The following is a 22,285-nucleotide window of genomic DNA, read 5'->3' on the forward strand; positions in this document are numbered from 1 at the left end:
CTACTTTGTTGCAGTTTTTCAGGCGTCCTGGAGCAGTCAGCGGGCGATCCTTGGCAAAGTCGAAGAGAGAAGTGCAGAGGAGCCCTGATGGATTCTTGCAAGTCGTAATCTGAAGAGAAACCCACAGGAGAGAGCCTAAATAGCCCTGAGAGGAGGATTGGCTACCTACCCAGGTATGCACCTATCAGGAGGGGTCTCTGACATCCCCTGTTGACACTGGCCACTCGGAGGCCTCCAGTGTTTTTTCCTCACACCTCTAAAAACAAGATGACAGAGTCTGAGACACACTGGAGGAGCTCTGAGCACCACCCCTGGGGTGGTGATGGACAGGGGAATGGTCACTCCCCTTTTCCTTGTCCAGTTTCACGCCAGAACAGGGACTGGGGTTCCCTAAACCGGTGTAGACTGGCTTATGAAAGGAGGGCACCATCTGTTCCCTTCAAAGCATTTCCAGAGGCTGGGGGAGGCTACCCATCCTCAGCCTGTAACACCTATTTCCAAAGGGAGAGGGTGAAATGCCCTGCTCTCAGAGGAAATGCTTTGTTCTGCCTTCCTGGGACTGGGCTGCCCAAACCCCAGGAGGGCAGAAGCCTGTCTGTGAGGTGGCAGCAGCTGTAGCTGTAGATGCAGTGCAAGCCTCAGAGAGCTGGTTTGGCAGTACTGGGGTCCATAGTGGAGCCCCCAGGATGCATGGAATTGGCTCCCCAATACCAGATTTGGAATGTGGGGACAATTCTATGGTCAGTTACTTATGTGCAGTGAAAATGGCTGTGAAATAACCTGTGCGTTATTTCACGCAGGCTGCAATGACCGTCCTGTGTAAGGACTTTCAAACTACAGAATGGTCTCCCTCCTACATACCCAGAAAATGTCTTAAAAGAAACTGATCAACTGATGCTTCACCGAACTCCTCACCGACAACCATCTCCTCAATGTCATGCAGTCTAGATTCAGGCCCAATCACAATACAGAAACAGCACTCCTCGCCATCACGGGGGACAACAACATAATTCTTGACAGAGGAAACACTGCAGCCCTCATTCTCCTGGACTGCTGCAGTATTTAACACAGTCTTACATGCCAACCTCATTAGGTGCCTACTTCAGATTGGTATCCAAGGTCCTCCTTCCCACTGGATCTGCTCCTCCTTAATGGATAGAACAAAAGCTGCCTCTTTGATGACAGCCTTCAAACTCATCTGTGGAGTGCCTTAAGGTTCATTGCTCAGTCTGACTCTTCTTGAATTCCACAAGAAACTGAAGACTGTTTTTTCAATTAACAAACCTACCACAGGCAGGGCAAGGCACAGCCTCCTGCTCAGCAACAGGATACCCTTGTATGTGACAGTGCGTGTTACAAACACATAGATCATAACTTTTGGTAGGAAGTCAACTAACCAGTTAGGTATATGTGATGAATATGGTTGGGGCGTGTCAGACATTTGCTCTAAATTGTATGTTATCTGCCTGGTTGTTTAAAATAATTTATAGCTACAATAATAATTTGGACACATGATTTGTAGGTGAGTACTGCAAAATAAATGATGACATGATTCTAAAATATCAACCATTTTGTGTGTGTGCGTGCATACGCTTATTCTGATTTTGGGGGTACATGGGTGGGCCTTCATTTTATCATCACCTGCAGATAAGAGAATCTTGACAAGTTTGTCTGACTCCTACTATTCCATAGTTCAGTAGAAGAGGACTGAGAGACACTGGTCAATTCTCTTTTTCTCTGAAAATTAAAATTTTTCAACTGGGGCTAAAAAGATTGGCCGCGTGTGACCCCAGTAATATTGAGGTGAAGACCGCTCCAGTATATATTTCGAACCATCAGAAATTCTAAATCTTAAAGTCAAAATTGAGACCTTGACCCTACATCCAATTTCCATTGGAAACCAGTGAATCCAATGGGTGACTGTGCTACTGCAAAGCACAACCATGACCAGTAGACTTTTAGTTATAGGACCAGAAAGTTGTGGGTAACCTCAGAGAGTCTGTAGTGAACACTAATTCAATACACAGTCTGTTATATTGAAATAAGAAATGAATCCAGTGGGTCTTAATTTGTCTGTTGCACTCCATGGGCATGAACTGTGTCCTAAGCAGCCTGCACAGTGGCTCTTCTGACGACCACAGAGACCTTTTTGTGGTGGGGTTCTTTTTGTTTTGGTGGGGGGTTTTATTTAAAGGCATAAACATAAATGGTTCTGTAGGCCTCAATCACACTGTCCTGTAAAGTTGAAATGTATTCCAATGTTGATTATCAACATTAATCACAATTTTGTTTATTATCCCTCCAGTAGGTTCTTAGTCAGTCCAAAGAAGAAATGCGCAGATGGCACAGTGCTCATAAGTGCAGGGGTGAGGCAATTCAAATGTGATATGTATAAACATTCAGGGATATCCAAAATTAAAGATACTCAGTACAGCACAATTACAGATTCTGAATTGGGTCCTATTTGTAATAGGTAATCCCGGCTCCAGAGACAACATTACGCCCCACAAACTAATTTTGGTGTGTCTTCCCAGGGCAGAAAACACCGTCTTTGACATAACACCTGTTTACTGTGTCTAATGTTCACATGTTGAAGTCACTAGCCAGGCTCAACAGCAATTTCTCTGCTACGGAGTCAGGCAGCCATCATCAATCGTGGCCAGACCATGCCCCCGCATTTGGTGTTTTAATGTTTTGTTGAAGAATCCAAAATGAAAATAAAAAACAGATTTACATAGATTAAAGCATTAGGATCTTTCCTTTGTGACTGTTTTGACTATTATGAATGACCTTGACAAAAGAAAGTTGTGACTGCTAATTGCTGCCGCTTCGTACCATGTAGACCTGGAATAGTAATAATTTTAGGATTCTGCCACTGGAGATCTACTAGAGTTGAAGGAAGTGGTTTAATATTTTCAACAATGACTTTAGAGATGAAAGCTCTTGCACATGTCAAAACACACTTAATGGCTAATGTATTTGCAAAAAATGCCAATTGATTAAAAATACAAACACACAGATCAAGCTGTTGGACATACTAGTTTACCTTTGAGAAGGACTAGCATTTCTCCATGTATTAAAGCCTATGTCTGTGCCCTTCTTTCTCTGATGAAACCAAAATCTGGATGTGTGGAGAGTGATTGATTTCAAAGTGGCATGCTGAGATCCAAATTAGTAAATGTTTTTTCTCTGTCATTACAGGACTCCCCTTCTCCCAAAAGCAAGGCTCTGAAGCTCAACACTCCAACGGAGTAACTTTAACCAACAGTACAATTGACATAGAGTTTCTGCTTCAGCTGTCTGCTATTCCTGAGCTTATATGTTTCTGCAGCCACATAGCACCATGTTTGTTTCTAGTTCAATCCATGTTGATGATGCACACTCTTGGTTGCCAGTGTAATGTGGATGGTCAGTCAAGAACATTTTATCTAAGAATAGAATAGGCTGAAGGAAGCCCAGATGGTCTTTATCCTAATCGGAGCACCATATTCATTCTTGTTCCACCTGTCCAGACGATGGCCATGCTTGGTTGCTGATGCTGGGTTTAGTGACTGGATGCTTGTAGATTTGTCAATTGCTTTTGACACCATACTAATTTGACAGCTACTTAGCAAGAGCTGGTATCCGTGTGGTAGCATTATGGCTAGCCTCCTTTGTTCCATCTGTGTATAGCTAGTCTCTGTTCTACCTTTTATGTCTAGTACCCAACATATCTTACATGATTTCTGTGAGATTAGAGTCTCTCACAATACCTTCTTAATACCTATCGTGCTACAGAACAAACACCACCTTCTTATATTTCACTATATGTTTTCCGGAGTCTCAAGGTGAAGTACATTGACTGTCCACTCTATCCTAGCCATAGTACATACCCGACGTTGATCCCTCCCATTTAGTAGAATAACTAAAACTCTGCCATGCACTCAAGCATTGCACGTTGAACACCACAGGGCATGGTTTTTCTCAGAACTCTCCCTTCAAGGTTTTTAAGGTTATGGCAAATGGAGTCGACATTGACTGCACCCACGGGTAGTGGGTGCTAGCAACGGCCTTGGCCTGCTTGTTTTGTTTGACTGCTCAAAGCCAGACTAAATAATGAATAATCTTGACTTCAGATTTGATTGCTTGCTCTCTGCACAAATTGCATCAGTAGCCTCTAAAGAAAATCTTACCATATATGACGAATGATGGCAAGTGGTCCACTGTTGCAGCCATCGTTTGGTCCTGCCTCAGCTATGGCCATCTCCTCTACCTATATCACTACTCGAACCATCTGATGGCAAAATCAGAGCCTGTTGTGTTAGTACATTTGCTGGTCCTTTGTGATACAAGTTCCAACTCGCCAGAATGTTCCTTCTTTTTAGGGAGTACTCATGATGAGATGGAGGCAGTTAAAGATCTGGATGTTCTTTTAGCATCTCCTCCAAGTGCCCAGTCAGATGGTGATTTTGCCAAGAAATACCTTTAGATTATGTAAACAGCATTTAACATAAAGGGGGTTATTACAACTTTGGAGGAGGTGTTAATCCGTCCCAAAAGTGACGGTAAAGTGACGGATATACCACCAGCCGTATTACGAGTTCCATAGGATATAATGTACTCGTAATACGGCTGGTGGTATATCCGTCACTTTACCGTCACTTTTGGGACAGATTAACACCTCCTCCAAAGTTGTAATAACCCCCAAAATGTCCTTGTTGAAGAATCAATCAGCAGTATTGCCTCAAAAGCAACATTTCTAAAAGTAATTTTTTTAAATCTCAGTTCTCAAAAAAGGGAGCACTTCTCAAAGTGTTCTTCTCAGAACTTGCTGAAGTAATGATGGCGTCAAATGGGTTAATGATATTGTGGGTATGAGTTTAGAGTTGGGGATAGAGGTATATGGATTGGATCGTAGGGTCAAGTGTTTGAGGTATAGGGGTGATTAGGATATAGGGATCTTGAGTTATAGCATAAGGTGCTAGGAAGTTTTGAGAGATCTGTGAGTTATTTGATAGAGCAAAAAAGACTGTAGACCATGTGGTTTGTTGCACTAATCTTAAGCACGGAATAAATGCAAATGAGATCAGATGTGATGAGTAAATATGACAACTAATACATTATATGTAAAATAAATATATAGGGTTAAATGATTGGGGTATATGAATAAGGGGTCAAAGTGTGGTGACAGGATTAAAGTGTAAGACGTAGAATTTAGGGATGCGGGATTGGGCAACAGGGTTAAGGATTTGGGGGTTAGGGTTAAGAATTGGGGTCTAGGAGTTTATGGTATTGGGGTATGAGTGCAGGGGTTATGAGTTTAGGTTGTAGGTTTAATTAATTGGAGTCACATTTTATTGGTATAGAGTAGTGCTGTAGAGTTTAAAGCTGTATTTAAGGGCATAAGGTTAAAAGTAAGTGGCTTAATATATAGGGTTTAAGGTTTGGGGTATAGGGTAGCTTGTTCACTGTACCCGACTGATGGGCCAAATCAGAGCAAAACTAGACTTTGGTTGTTTTGTTCTTGTTCAGAGTGGCCCTGTCTTGGCAGTTCAGGCTGGACTGTTCTTTTTGGAGCAGGGTCGATGCTGATTTGCATATGGCTGTGTCTAATCTGAGATGGCATGGTGGGGAAAAGAACAACGATTTGGAACACTACTCAGGCCACTGCCAGTGGTTAGACAAATAAAGCATTCATCCCATCAACATTTGTGTGTTTAATGTAAAAACCCTAAATGGCCATGGGTATGCCCAGATGTGGGTCTCTTGCTCACTTTGACACTGTAACCAAGTCTCACCTGCATGATGAGCCACAATCGGGGCAAAACTACCGGGTCTTGGGTTGTTTGTGTTCCGGTTCAGAGGGACCTGGCTCGATAATGCAGACAGGACTACTCCTATTGGTGCAGGAAACAAGAAAAGGGGACTGAGAGGAATTACCACAGTCCAGCACATTCCCTCCCAGTCAATACTGTTTCACAAGAAAAGTGTGCAGTTCCGCAGTATGGGTACTTGGAACAAAAGCTGTTTGTGAGGACTGCATTCATGTCACTGGAGACATCCTTAGAAGGATGTGTAGACCGTCACCCACCAAAATGGCACCCTTTATCATTGAGTCTGTTCCTCACTGGGCCCGTGCTACAATGCCCTGTGGTCCCCTCGAGTCAAATCTTTACCAGAGGTCCTTTATCTGTCCACTAGTCAAGCAATCACCTTGTCACCAGCAGCTGCCCTTTGCTTTGCAGAGCAACTGTCAGTAGTGGACGGTGGGTTGCCAAGCAAGATGGCGACTAGTCACTCTTCACAGAGCTCCTACCAGTCCCTTTAGAATCCTGTGAAATCCGCCCTCGTCTGAGAACATCTTTCCCTCCGCCCCTTGCCTGCTTGGTTTCGGGGGAGCAGCAGACCGGCCTTGTTGTCTGATGACATCGCCTGAGGCGCCACTGTAGATTTCAGCGGCCTGCGCTGACTGCCCCACTTGGTGATGGACGCACTGGGGTCAATTTCTGTGGCGGCACGGTGCAGATCTTTTTGTTCCTGCCTACCCGGTGAGGGAATTGTGGACTGTGGTGGGGCTGATGTTGCACCCCCGGGTGCTGTTGAGCTGGACTGTGCTACGGAGCAGGCTGTGGCTGGTCAGTCGGTCTAGAGTAAGTGAACTGAGCCTCTTGGCTCAGGCCGACAAGCGATTGCTGTGTATTGGACCGGGGCCTGCCTCAAGGGGAGTGGCCTGGCTGCGGAGCATCTTCTCTGCGAGGTGCTGATCACTCAAGGAACCTGTGTGCTGGGTACTCCACCCCGTAAATGTATTGTGGAGCGCCCCAGTGGGAGTCTATTTGTAAGCGTCCTGCAGTAATGTTCACAGAGGTATGAGGTGCAGCACAGCGCATGGTTGCCTGACTAGTGAATCCTGGAGCTGTCATGCCGGCTTCTTTGAGAGCTGTGTGGGCCTGACAAATTTTTTACTCACATCCATCTTGTGAGCCCCACACAGCAACGAAAGGAAGGGCACACCTGGGGCTGCAACTGCAGTACAATCTTGGGCGACCCATGGACTGCGCGTCTGGTTGGGCAGTCTCTGCGAGGGGCAGCATAAAGGGAGCCACCATGTCGCTGTGTGGGAAACCTGAATGGGCAGACCTTTTGGGCCCGCATGGCCCTCTGGAAATGAGCCCTTGTGCCCTCTCCGGGTGATATCCTTTTATTAAGAGACTACTAAGAGAGGAGCTCCACACCTACAGGACAGGACAGGGCTCCCTACTGCTCACCGTACTGCCAAACACAAGTGGCAGAGGCGGCCTGTTGCACAGGAGGTGGCTGCTGGTCCCCTGAATGGTAGCCTTACCTGTAAGGGTACACTACCCAACAGACTGATTGTCTGGACCAACTCGTACCCCCTTGCCAGATCTCAGGTTGGGGAGAATGCCTGATGTGGCCTCTTTGTTAAAGAGAGCCCTGCTGGACTATCCAACGCCCAGGAGAGTCTCAGAGAGAGTGTTTTGAATCCTGGGGCAGGCACGGCTGGTGGGCCATGACTGAACATGTGGAAAACTGTGGTGAAAGCCCCAAAGTAGCCGTGTGTTGTATGGTGCGGTACCCCTGAACTCCAATCAATACTAGTCGCACAATAGAACACCAGCATATAGTAAATGTTAGTAGTGACTTCTAAAAAGCACTAGAGAAAATGGGCCTAGAAGCTTGGGGAGATTAAAGAAGACAACACAAGAGCTGACTAGTTACCAGTGATCCGTATTACTGTTAATTTGTTTAATCATTGTCATAAGCATTAATAAAGAGGTGGAGTCCACCACCAAAACAGCAACTCCTCTATGAATTTGAAACTGATTCTTTCCTACAAATGTTCCATTTAATTTCACTCAGTTTAACTGTTCAATGTGTTTACCCTGGTTTCATTTGTATGGTCACATTATAGATGCCTAAGGTTAATCTTTTATTTGAACTAATATAAAAAAAGGATAAAGCAACTCTTCACGTCCTCTAGCCCTCCCCTCCTCCGAAAGGGACCATATAAGTACTAGAGTTTTCCCTGAGTGCCCTTTGAAAGTGATCTTTGTTAGTTTATAGTTTTTAAAGCAATTAAGGTGCAAATTCGGTTTGTCGATGCCATGATTTGAAAGTTTTCTTGTGGGAGAGAACTTGCATTGAGTATTGCAGGCTTTCTGGCTTCGTTCGCTAAGCTCCAGCTTTGTGCATTGCATGTGGAGGCAGCAGGCTGAGCTAGTGGGGAAAGCCTGCTGTGCAATCGGGGAAAGTGAGAATATTCAGAGATTTAATTTCAGCAAATATATAGTGAAAAACTGGCTATGCTATATTGCTCACCACATCAGGTCCTGAAAAATGGCACAAACAATGATGAGTATCAATTTTGGGAAAGATGAGGGGGCCAACTGAAACATTGGAGGAATCATAAGACCATTTTGTTTCACATTGTTACTTTTCCACTGTTTGTAACCAGAAAATAGAATTAAAAGGATAGATTATTTTTCATTACCTTACTTGTAGTGTGAGTATTCCTTGTTCAGTCCACCTTCTAAGAAAACTGCATTTTCCCAGTGAGATAGATGTTGCTGCTGGACTTTGTGTGTTTTTGAAGTAACCAACAAACCTTTGCCTCAAATGGTGCATCCTTACTTGGATTAGAATGAGTCATTCAAGAGTTTTAAGAAGCGGGAAACAGACAATACTCCAGCTAAGGGATGGTCTAGGGCCTGCATGGAAAGTAAGGAGTGCTATATCCAGTCATGAAAAGTAATAATAGCACTTGCCTCCATGTATCTTAAATGTTTCAGCCGATGTGAAGAATGTTGTATTAATCTGTTACCTTTTTTCCCCCGTAACATTAGGAAATATTTTTTTGTTAGAAATTGGGTCTCTAGTTGGCAGAGGTATACACCTTTATCCAAGTAGGGACCACAATCCTAGTCAGGGTAAACCATACACAATCCAAATTATCCTGTGCCCACCCTCGGGTAGCTTGGCACTGACCAGTCAAGCTTAAGTTAGTAGGCAATGTTTAAAGTATTTGTGCAATAAATCAAACAGTAACACAGTGAAAACACCACAAAAATACACCACACAGGTTTAGAAAAATAGATAATATTTTTCTTGATAAAATAAGGTAAAAACGACAACGATCCAATAAGTACAAGTTGAAATATCACTTTTGAAATGTTTAAAAGAGTCGTAAACCTTAAAAGTAAACAGTTGTCTCTTTATTACACACAGTACCTGGTTTGCGCCAAAACTAACGGTGCACGGAGACAGCAGAGGATGAGCTGCGTTTAAAAATAAGATGTGCATCGAATTTTCTGGCTCTGCACTATTGTTGGGCTAGCATTGTACTATCAATATACACGTAACAATTCTGCTGCTGTATAATAATTTATAAAGGGGTCATTTGCAATGTTCCTACCCATCAAGGGTTTGACCCCCAATGTTCAAGTATTGTCACCACTGGTACTAGTCTCGAGAAATAATCTATTGTTACTGTAATGAACTTGTGCATAGCACCTACTAATATCTACAGCAGTACTTTCCCAGAGGGCTTTTGGACATTCATGCTTACACAAAGGTGGTTTTAAGGTTTTAAGGTCTTCAAGGATTTTTCAGACTTCAAACAACTTGAACACTCTCTGACTACCAGCTCCACAAAACTATCCAAACTGAGCCTCCAGTCCAGTCCAGTCCAGTCCAGTCCAGTCCAGGTCTAGTCCTCTTCTCAACTTCCACAGGTCCAAGGGTGTTCTGTGTTGGATGCTTGGAGATGTCACATTTAGGCCTAGCATGAACTAGTGCGTGAGAATGACTCCTGGCCACACCCTAACCAACAGGACCAAATTTCCTAGGGCCAAGCCTACCCACTTTTGGCATTTTTAAGGTGTCAGAAGTCTTCGACCACACTAAACTTGGGTTTGAGGGTTGGGAGTGTACTAAGTAATTTTACTGACTTCCCACATCTAACACAAATATCTGGTTTGGGCCAGTCACTGTACACATCACTATAACCAAAGACAGTAGTCTGGAAGAACAAAACAGGGTTTCCCAGCAACCAAAGAGTGGATACACAAGAAGTGTTTGCCATCCTGTTCCTCTCATTTCAAGTGTGTCACTAGTGTTATATGTAAAACAACAGAGACAGAAGTCTGATGGAACAAAGCATGTCCTTCAGCAAACAGACCATGATAATGTATGACAAGAATGGTCTTGGCATCCAGGTGTCTTCCACAAAACTAATGGCATGAACACTGTGTGCAAAATCAAGTTATTAAGATATATAAACACCATAGGTTGTCCAAAGCGGCGAAACAATTTTAATTAGCATCAACACAATTGGGCATTCAAGACGAATAAGACATGTTAATATTAAGGAAATAATTTGAGACACAGATACATATCTCAGGTCAGACTGTGTTAGCATTTGTCAGGCAGAATATACAATTTGGGATCGACATGGGTCACCCCCTACAGCTAACCGAATCAGGGCATGCATGTATGGGGACAGGCTAACATATGTGGACACAACACAAAAGAGACACAAATATTTTGGAAAATAATATTTCTAGGACTACAGAATACTAACTAGGTAAATAATAAAAAGAAATAGAAAAGTGTGAGTGTTAGCATGCCAGCTTCTACTCTCAAGAAGAGACATGTCAGGGGAGAAATATACTTCTACAGGGGACAGCATTCTTCATCAGCAGAACAAGTAGATCAGCAGCTATCTAGTCCAAAGCATCATCAGGAAAGGTGCAAAGGGAGCTGCACATAGTCGAGGGGTCTTGAGAGTCAAGGAAAGATTGACTAAACATTACAAAGTCCACTCCTAATCAAAACATTATACTCTGATTCATTGATCCCGTGGAACCACATCACACAAAAGGGGCAATGTCCAGTCAAATTATTAGTGTGTTTTCAGGTTGCAACAGTCAGTTTAATTCCCAGGTCTAGCCTGAGATCACCTCTTCTTTCCGTGTCATTCCAAATAGTCATGCAACAATTTGTTCTTGATTGGAACAATCCAATTTCTTCCCAGGGTTTACAATATGCTCATCACAGTACCATGTGAATCCATTTGTCAATTGAAACAGTTTATTTCACGTTAAGTCTACAAGTCTAAACGTTACGGACCAAGGTGACTAAACTAAAAGTCTCTGTGCAATTGAACAAAGAATCTACTCATGGGAACGGAACCTAGTAGAAAAATTCACATTAGAAAGAACAATGATTCATCACTTTACATGACTGCAAATACAAGCTCTTCAGGCCTAGTTAAGCTACCACAGGAAATATTAATTCATTAATATACTTGTTAATAAACCCACATAATATGCAAACTTATAAGTTCAACATTAATAATATACCATTCGAAAGAATAAAACATTTAATTATAAATTGCAAACTTGTTAATGCATCACATTAGATATAACATAGAAGTGCATTTAATTTTATGCGCACATCTATTTAAACTCCTAAATCATTCATTAAACATAAAAGATGCTAATTCGTTTTAATGCTAGCAGTTAACCTAATGTCTAAAATATACTTTTGCATTATTTATATCTTATCAGCACATTGTTATATCCGGTAGGCACAATTGTGACCACCACAAATGAAAACATGAACACTTTGAAACTACGTGTCAGTTCAGCTTTCTACGTTATGCTGTTAAACATGAAACATAATTTGTCAACTTCAGCTGATGTCTGGGTCACTAAAAGCATTATTAAAATTCATGCTCTAGTAGTCCCTCCTCTGACTGCCAATCTATGCTGTCACAAAAAGGACACACACTAATTTCAATGAGACAACTCAAAGCCTTGATGTCTTTTGACAATTTGGTCTATAGGAATTCTCAGTCTTCTTGAAATTTGAATAATGAACACTTCTCCATTTCATTCTTTTCCCTCCTCTGTCTACTCTTAACTCTTTTCTTTTTCCATAGTTTGCTTGATCCACATGCAACTAAGGCACACAAAGCCACAACCAACACAGGTCTTGAAATCATTCCTACTACTTCCTTTCGCAGATTTCCAAACCACTTCATAGTGGTTGTAAATACATTGCCTATTGCCTCCCAGGCACCAGTGACTTCTAATCCTTTTAGGTAATTTTTCAGATTTGTGATGTCAGAGATAACCTTCCTTATTTCCTTACTATTGTCTCCTGCACAGATATGTCTGACGCAAGACAATTTTGTAAAACCATTGATCTCACAGCAACCATCTCTGTATCCATTAAAAGCATAGGTCCAACCTAGTCCTCGCTTAAATCTGGAATTGGGTTTCTCTCTGCAGACTGGATTGTCAGAATGGTCCACATGATACCTTTTCAGAAACACTACTCTCCGGCAACATGTACCATACCAGCCTTTCAGCAGTTTGTAATAGGCATTATTTCCACAAATTAAATAAACACCTGGTATGGCGGAGTTTTGTCCATTGAGCATAAGTCCAAACGGTCAAACAAAAATACATGTCTGCATTCACTAGTGTCTGTCTGCCATTTAGGTCTATATATACACAGTTTACCTACATGTTGCCAGTCTAAGGCTGTGTCCTTGTGTATTACTACCTGTAGCATGTGCGGGATCTCTTTGCCAGTCGTGCAAAACTACTCCCTTTTCTATTTTTTTTTTTTTATTGCGTTCCTTCTGTCATCTACTTGTCCAGCGAATTCCTTTTGTACTATTGTAAGAATGCATGTTAAATGGTTTTTGTGTACATTTGCGGTTCCAAAAGTCAGGGTTGGTTCAAAGAAACTTCACACAATGCCAATGTTTTTCACTTTAGCAATACTACTCTGATTAATAGGGACAAAAGAAAACACAAGATCATAATTTGAATAGAAGTATTGGATATACTCCTGGTGATACAACTGTGCTAGTAACAGACTGCAAAAAATTCCATGTTAGTGGCGAGCTCTGGTAGGTGATTCCTTCCATTGCTGATGAAGGGATTTGTGTACAAACATAACAGTCATGTGCCTCCATTGTTTCAATGTATTCATACAGTAGCTTATGATATACATTGAATGACATATCTTCATTAGAGTAGTCTGTGTCAAACATTCTCTCATCCTCATACAGGGGATCTTGTTCTGTATTTGAACCTCCTAACATCAGTGTAATTGTGCTCTCAATCTTTTCTTTCACTGGCAGACTTAATCCAACAATCAAAAAGATGATCACTCACACTTGCTAATCCTATACACACACACATATATTTACATTTACTCTGTTTACCGTGATCAGATTTCATTGCTTGTCTAGATTCAGGGCAAAATATCAAATTCAAAAATAAAAAATGCAAAAGCAGCTCTATTTTTACAGTGTCTTCTTTGTGTGAGCGAATCAAAAATCTCTTCTCAAGTTGTTGCATTTATTTAAAAAGTTCTTGATCTTCTATAACATTAATCAAGACTTTCTACTTGCAAAGGATCAAATGTCTCTAATAAGCCATCTGGTAATCACTGATTAGCACTTCCAGCAAATAATGTCTCTGTTCATCAAGCGGCAATAAAATTCCAAAGTTCAGTTCTAAAACAATTTCAAGTTCCAAAATGTTCAGCTCGATTTTAATTCTCAACACAAAAGGCAATGAATTCATTTTCCCAATCATCAGATGCATAATAAGTCCATTCAGGAGCTGAGTATTTTTGACTGGGCACTCTTTTTCTTTTTGACCTCTTGCTGCATGATCTTCACTGTCGCTCTGATGAGATTCTTCAGTTACTTCAGCAATCGTAGGAGGCACATTTACTACTGGGTCTGGACTTTTTGCGGTCCACTGGTCTCCAACCACAATTCTTTTCTCAGGTGCAGCTGGGATTTAAGTGCTCTCTGAGCTAGCAGGAGTTTGAATTGACTCGCCTGCAACTTTGATTGCTTTTGAAGCGCTCAGATTTTCACCAGACTATGCATGTTCTGTGATAGTCACTTATCCAGTCTTCACAGCTTGGCTAACCTGGACCTCTTCTCTCACTTTATCCGACCCGTGAGGGACAGGAACTTTTTCATCAAGAGGACTTGGAACTTTGTGTGGCTTGCATGAACCCAGCCAGCACACTTCACAGCAGTGGTGGTAACTAGAACAACTTGTAATGGCCCTTTCTAGCACAACTCTAAGAATGACTGTTAGAACTGAGGTCTGTGGTTGGCAGTCTGGTTACCCCCTATCCAAGCAAGGACCCTCACTCTAGTCAGGGTAGAGGAAAATCACACTCAGTTTACCCACGCTCACCCCCTTGGGAGCTTCGCACGAGCAGGTAGGCTTAACTTCAGAAATAAGGTGTAGAGTATTTGTAACAACACACACAGTAATACAGTAAAAACACCACAAAATGACTCAACACAGGTTTAGAAAAATAGCCAGTATTTATCTAAACAAAACAAGACCAAAACGACAAAAATCCAGCACACACAAGTCATGAATTTTTAAACATTAAACTCAAAAATAGCGCTTAGAAACAGAAAATGCTTTGATGAGGTGATAAAACAGCATTGTGACAGTTGTTCCCATCAATATGACGCCAATGACGCTGGGTACGGCGTCACGCAGACCCCGAGGTACAGTACCTTAGTAAAGTGTGAAAACAAGCTGGTGCGTGAAGTCAGGGATCGTGGCATCGCTGGATCCCAGGCGGCGTCGGTTCCGGTGCTGCGGGACGAAGGCGTGGTGCATCACAAAGAGGTGTCAGGCCCTTGCTGCGGAGCGGTGGAGGCGAGGCAGCGTCGGTGCTAAGCGTTAAATCCGCACACTACGGGCAGGGTCGATATCCAGCAGTCACAACGTGGTGTGGCGACTTCCACGTAGTCGCGGACATCAGCTGGGCTGCAGCAGTATCAGGCCTACGAGGGTCATCGCACTCCAGCGAGGACCACAGTCTCGGTTGCGGGCATCGCCAAGGGATTCGGCAACAGCGTCGAGCCAGAGTCGTCCGAATTCTGTGTTCTTGGATTTTCACTAGCTTCTTCTTTCAAGAGCCCAGGGACTGGGTAGGGCACCACTTGTCTGGGCAGTAGTCTCAGCAGAGAGTCCAGATGCTGGTATGGGAAGTCTTTGATGGCCCTAAGATTTCAGAACAGGGGGCAAGCTCAGTCCAAGCCCTTGGAGATTCTTCACAAGCAGGAATATACCAGAAAGTCCAGTCTTTGTCCTCTTTCACAGGCAGAAGCAGCAACTGCAAGATAGCCCAACAAAGCACAGTCACATGCAGGGGCAGCACTTCTCCTCAGCTCTTTTCCTTGGCAGAGGTTCCTCTTGATTCCAGAAGTGATCTAATTTTCAGGGGGTTTGGGTGCATTTCTCATAACTCTTTCTGCCTAAAAGGAAAGTCTCTCTTGTTTATGAGATCGTGCCTTGCCCAGGCCAGGCCCCATACACACACCAGGGAGTTGGAGACTGCATTGTGTGAGGGCAGGAACAGCCCTTTTAGGTGTGAGTGACCACTCCTCCCAACACAAATGGCTCATCAGGATATGAAGGCTACACCCCAGCTCCCTTTGTGTCCTGTCTAGAGAGAGGTGCAAACAGACCAACTGTCAAACTGACCCAGACACAGAATCCACAAACGGGCAGAGTCACAGAATGGTTTAAGCAACAAAATGCCTGAGCTCTAAAAGTTGCATTTTGAAACACACAATCTAAAAACCAACTTCACTAAAAGATGCATTTTCAAAATTGTGAGCTCAGAGACCCTAAACTCCATATGTTTATCTGCTCCCTAAGGGAATCTGCACTTTAATAACATTTAAAGGCAGATCCCATATTAACCTATGAAAGAGATAGGCCTTGCAACAGTGAAAACCAAATTTGGCAGTATTTCACTGTCAGGACATATAAAATACATAAGTACATGTCCCACCTTTAACATACACTGCACCCTGCCCATTGGGCTACCAAGGGCCTACCGTAGGGGTGCCTTACATGTAGGAAAAGGGAGGGTTTAGGCCTGGCAAGTGGGTACACTTGCCAAGTTGAATTGGCAGTTTAAAACTGCACACACAGACACTGCAGTGGCAGGTCTGAGCCATGTTTATAGGGCTACTAATGTGGGTGGCATAACCAGTGCTGCAGGCCCACTAGTAGCATTTGATTTACAGGCCCTGGACACCTCTAGTGCACCGTACTAGGGATTTACTAGTAAATCAAATATGCCAATCATGGAAAGCCAATTACACATACCATTGTACATAGGAGCACTTGCACTTTAGCACGGGAGAGCAGTGGTAAAGTACCCAGAGTATCAAAAACCGAGTCCAGCACACATCAACAACCTAGGAAACAGAGGCAAAAAAGTTAGGGGGGACCACTCCAAGGATGCCAAGTCTAACACAGTCTAACAATGACTTTCTGACATGGTTCTTCACCAGAACCCTGTTTCCAGGACTCGTCGTAGCACTGTTTTTGTGGTTGAGCAGTTGTTTCTTCAACCTAATGAGACAAAGAGCAAACCACATCAGCTAGTCCTTTGCAGTAATCCAGCGCAGAGTCCTCTTTAATGTTTACAAGTGCATTTGCAGGCACAGCTGGCAATGTCATAGCATGCCCCATAATGATCTCATAAGGGGACAATCTTGTCTTTCTGTCGGTTGTGCTGAGCATGCTCATCAGGACAAGAGGTAAGGCATCGGGCATTTCAATGTTGTAGATGCACAAACGTTTGCCAGTCGAGACTTCAAAGTTCCATTCATCTGCTCGACTAATCTTGAGACTTCTGGTTTGTAACTGCAGTGCAATCTTTGCTCAATTTCTAAAGCTGCACACAACAATTTTATGATCTCGTTATTGAAAAGAGTTCCCTGGTCTGACTCCAGAGAAGTCGGAAATCCAAATTGAGGAATCAATTCCCTCAAAAGAAGTTTTGCAACTGTAAGGCTGTCATTTCTGCAAGTTGGGTAACCCTCAATCCAATGTGAGAAGACACACATCACCACCGAAACATATCTCAATCGATTATGCACAGGCATTTCAATTAAATCAGGTTGCATTCTGCTGAAAGGACCTCCTTTTCTACCTGTGTGACTCAAGTTAACCACAGTGCATTTCCATATATTCATTTGTTGACATGTTACACATCTGTGACACACTGCTTCTGCAACCAATCTGAATCGGAGGTTGTACCATGTTTGTCTGAATGTTCTGATCATTACATCTCTGCCTGTGTGTGCTTGTCTGTGATAATATCTAGCCATCTGAGGAAACAAGCTATGGAGCAACACTGCTTTTCCTTCCATGGAACTCCAAACATCATCCTCGTCTCTCTGAACACAACCTGCTCTACTCCATCCCCTTCGTTCTTCGTTTGTCACTTCTTCCTGCAAACTTTTAACTTCTTCCCAAGAATCAATTGTTGTCATATGGACACTTTGATTTGTCTCTCTGGTGCTGCTTCCATCGCCCCACTCCTCATTAAAGGATGTGCCATGGAAAGCACAATAACGTGCCACTTGGTCAGCACTGGCATTGCCTAAAGAGATGTAACCATTTGACTTTTGATGTGCTGCACATTTAACAACTGAAATTTTTACCAGTAACTGTAATGCTTTCAATAGTTGATAATCTTTGTCACCATTTTGGATAGGTGATCAAGAAGAGGTCATGAAGCCTCTCTGGGACCATAACTGTCCGAAACCATGAACAACATTAAATTCATACTGGTTATCAGTAAGAATGGTTGCTTTGAGCTGTTCTGAAGTACAGCATTCTCTAGTAAGAGCAACCAATTTGACTACTTGAAACTTCTATCGCTCCTGAGACTGTGCAAACTGCATTACCAGCTCTCAGCGTCTCATCAGTATCTCTTAAACAGGGGCCATCAACAAACATGACATGGGGCCTGATTACAACTTTGGAGGAGGTGTTAATCTGTCCCAAAAGTGACGGTAAAGTGACGGATGTACCACCAGCCGTATTACGAGCCCATTATATCCTATGGAACTCGTAATACGGCTGGTGGTATATCCGTCACATTTGGGACGGATTAACACCTCCTCCAAAGTTGTAATCAGGCCCATGGTCATTTTCGTCTAGTGGGGTATCTTGAATATTAGGTCTTGGTTAGGTGCATAGTTCAATCACATCAAGAAAGTCATGCTCTACCTCATCCTTTCGGTCATTTACATTTTCAACAGTAATTGGTAAGAGTGTTGCAAATTCAGGACATTGGGGGATCCTAAAATAACCTGTCCATAACAGGTTAAACAGGCATTAGTCAGATACTGGGTCTTTGTTTGGGTCAAAAGAACTTTATCATAGTGGGGCACAAAAACATTCAGGTATGAGACCTGACAATATCTTCGCACTGTCTATTGCTGACACCCACAGCAGCTACAGGCAATGCAGCAGCTACAGGATCAAGTGTGGTTAAAAAAAAAAGCCATGGACCTGTTGACACCTCCATGTAACTGCGTCAAAACAGAAAGCGCACAACCATCTCTTTCGCAACAAAACAAGGAAAAACCATAAAGGCTTGGACAGAAGGGAAAAATTCAGAATCCACTGCCGGCGATAGCCAACCATTCCCAAAAACATTCTGACATCTCTCTGTGTCGCTGGTGGGTTCATCTGCATGATTACTGAAATTCTCTCTTGGTATACCTTCCTTGCACCCTTCTCTATGTGGTGACCTAAGTATTTTGCTTCTTTTTGGCAATACTGCAACTTGGCTGGGGAAACTTTATGTCCATTTTCTTCCAAATGGTTTAACAGGGCAATTGTATCCCTCCTACAGGCTTCATGCGTGTTTGATGCAACCATCAAATCATCAATGTATTGCACCAAAAGGGAATGAAAAGCCATTTTAAGGGACTCCAATTCTTTTTCAAAATCTGATTGAAAATTTATGGTGACTCTATACCCGTGAGGTGTATGACACCATGAGAAAACACGGTGTCCGAATTTGAAAGCAAATAAGAAGTGACTGTCCTCATAAAGGGGAATGGAGAAAAATGCCTGAGACAAGTTAATGACCGAAAACCATTCAGCCTCACAAGGAATCGGGAACAAAATCACTGCTGGATTCGGTACCACAGGACAACAAGGAACAACAATCTTGTTCACTTTTCTCAAATCCTGAACTATGCTGTATTTTTCATTGGGCTTCCGCAATCCTAAAATAGGGGAATTATATGGGCTTCCCAAGACTTCTTTTAGAACACCTTATTCAATAAAGTTTTCAGTTATGGGAGTTTTTCCTGCAGTAACTTCTGGGGACATGTTATAAGGTGGTATTCTAGGATACACTGCATTTGGCTTCACTGTTATTTTTACTGGCTCAACCCCTTTTATGAGTCCTATCTCTTTTCCTGAAAAAATCCCAAACTCTTGGCAAAACTGTTCCTTGCAACTCATCAGGTAAATATTTAATTGTCATTATGGGGAACAATGTCATAAGTGGGTACTGTTCTTCAATTTTACAGGGCACGTCTTCATCATTATTTGTTTGAATTTCTATTCTATTGGGTGTGCAGCTAATGGAACAATTTAGCTTACACAATAGATCACGACCTAACAGGCTAACAGGACTTGAATTGCAAACCACAAATTGGTGCTGGTGCTCAAATGACCCTATCCTAACTGGGTCATGTTCTGTGATTGGATTTGTTAATTGTTAATTTGCTACTTTACCACCTGAATTTTTCTTCCTGACAAGCGCACATTTGGTACTTCTGCAGTTCTCACAATGGAATGCAAAGGTCCAGTGTCGACCAAGAATGAAACATCATGTCCCATAACACTGGCGTTACATAAGGGCCATGTTGATCTATCTCTTAAGATGCTGCTAGCATGCAATCCTCATCATCAGAACTATCACTGTTAACTGTTTCTAAAAACTCCTCATCAGTCAAATCAATTAAGGGGAACTGTGTCACCAACTGATTTACATTCGTATTTTCTCTTTGATTCGTGCTTTGCTGAGGAACAATCACTTGCTGCTGTGTCATTGGGGCTTGTGGAATCTGCATCTGCTGCGGGACCTGCATCTGCTGCGGGACCTGCATCTGCTGCGGGACCTGCATCTGATGTGCTCCTTTAGGAACAGCCACATTTTGAACTCGGGTCTTTGAATTCTCTGAATTTTAACTTGATCAATGCTAACAGTCTGAGCAACACCACCATTCTGCACCAAATTATTCACATTATTGTAAGGACACACCCGTCTCCACTGTCCAAAATGTTTGCATGCATGACATGGCTCATTTTCTTCTTTGCACATCAATCACATTACCACTCTGATCGATCCAAACACCACGTCCTCTACCACTAGACTGAGGCACGCTGTTAACCTGCTGTTGTACACCTTGCATTCCACTAGTATGTACCATCATCTGCGGGCTCTGATTTCCTGTCTGAATAGATATCAGTTTAATCACCATTGATTTCTCTTTCAACTTTTTCTGCTTCAATTCAATTTCGTCACTAGAGTACTTTTCGTACGGCTTTGCTTCATCAATGAGCTTGTTCTGACAAATTAAATGCAGCTGTATCATGGTGCTAACCTCAGGCTTCAAACCTTGCATGAATTTGAATACAGAATTGTTCATATCTTTTGGCTCAATGGTTTCAGAACCAATGTGCTGTTTGAAAGCTTGCAACAATCTCTCATTATAGGCATGAATCGACTCTTGTTTCCTGTGCTGTCCTATCAATCTTGTGCTAATCAACATCTTTTGGGGAAACTTAGTTTTTCAGGAATTCAATCGCTTTATAATACCCTTTCACCTCCTCCTCAGATGGCGCACCAGTTAAAGGATCTCTTGGCAGTTCACAATTAGGCCAATTAATACTTTGCTCCCATTCAACCCACAAATCAACTGGAACCACAATCTCAAATAAAGTGTTCAAATCCTCCCATAGACATTTTGAAAGTTTCACAAATCTTTCTGTCTGCTTATACCACTCCACTGGCTTCTCCCTCAATCTCTGGTAATCGTTTGTGAATGACAGTATGTCACTTCTGCTCCATGGGACGTGTACATAACCTCCACCTGGAATCTCATTGGCGTCATTTTTACTTGTTATCAGCTTGATTTGCTACAGTATGAGGCAAGTTGTGCTTTGCTTTTTTTAATCTCTTTTCTTTGCCCATCTGCCTTCCCATTTATCTAATGCATCCTATGTTTGGATGTTTGTAATTAATTCTTTAATGTGCATTCTCATTCCAGATATCACATGTTTGCTATGTCTTTGGTACTGAACTCTAACTTGTAATTTCTTCTTAAGGGGTTTGACGAGGTGCTTCTAATTGCGACATCTCAAGCATTTCCAGAATCAATTCTTTTAATTCTGTTTTTAATTTGGGCACATTCACTGTTCTGTCCTTCTCTGGTGTCTCTTATGTTGTAACATTACCATTTTCTGCAACTGTTGCTCCTTTCGGGGTCGCATTATCTAACCACTCAGTTAACTGCTCTGCTGAAAAACTTTTCAAACTGATATTGTTTCTTTGGGGCATGTTTTGCGGGGCACTGCAATGTACACTTATGATCTGATCTGGTGTGGCTATGTAAGGAAGTGGACTTCCCTGAAGACATCTTCCATCTAATACTGGTTCTGCTTGATTTAGCATCTGATTAGGGTCTGTAATTTATGTATGGATCAAAGGTTGAATAAGAGTAGCTGTCCTATCCATCTCCGAATTGTTTGAATATACAGTTCTATGCATCTCACATAGTGACATCCCTGCCGATATTGGTTTTATTGACTGGGTATTACTCCCAGGGTTACCTGCAGCATATACAATGGAACCACATATACCCACTCATCACTCTAATAACATTTTATATACAAAAAGGCTTTCTTCTCCAGGAGATCCCCATAAATCTATCACTAAATCAATCTATATTATTATACAATATATATATATATATATATATATATATATATATATATATATATATATATATATATATATATATATATATATATATATATACTCTTCCTATATGGAGGCCACAATATTCAAAACCTAGACTTGGTAATATATATCTTAATACATGTATATCTTCCAGAAATGGTGAGTCCATAATTTTGTTAACGGGGGTATCCATTTCGACATTGTCCAAACTACATGGATCTTACTAGAGAGAAGATAAGTTGAAGTAATGATGTCAAGCCAATATTGTGCCGACATGTGGTTCAATGCTCAGTGACCTCGAGGTCACGCACCTTCCTCAGGGCACACAACAATCTCCAATGATTTGAAAGCACAAAGGAATCTGTGGTCCTAACGCCGAACACATCTACAAACAAAAATCCTAAATGAATCTCAATATAGCTTATCCACT

The sequence above is a fragment of the Pleurodeles waltl genome, chromosome 1_2 (genome assembly GCF_031143425.1).
Source record: "Pleurodeles waltl isolate 20211129_DDA chromosome 1_2, aPleWal1.hap1.20221129, whole genome shotgun sequence".
NCBI lineage: Eukaryota > Metazoa > Chordata > Amphibia > Caudata > Salamandridae > Pleurodeles > Pleurodeles waltl.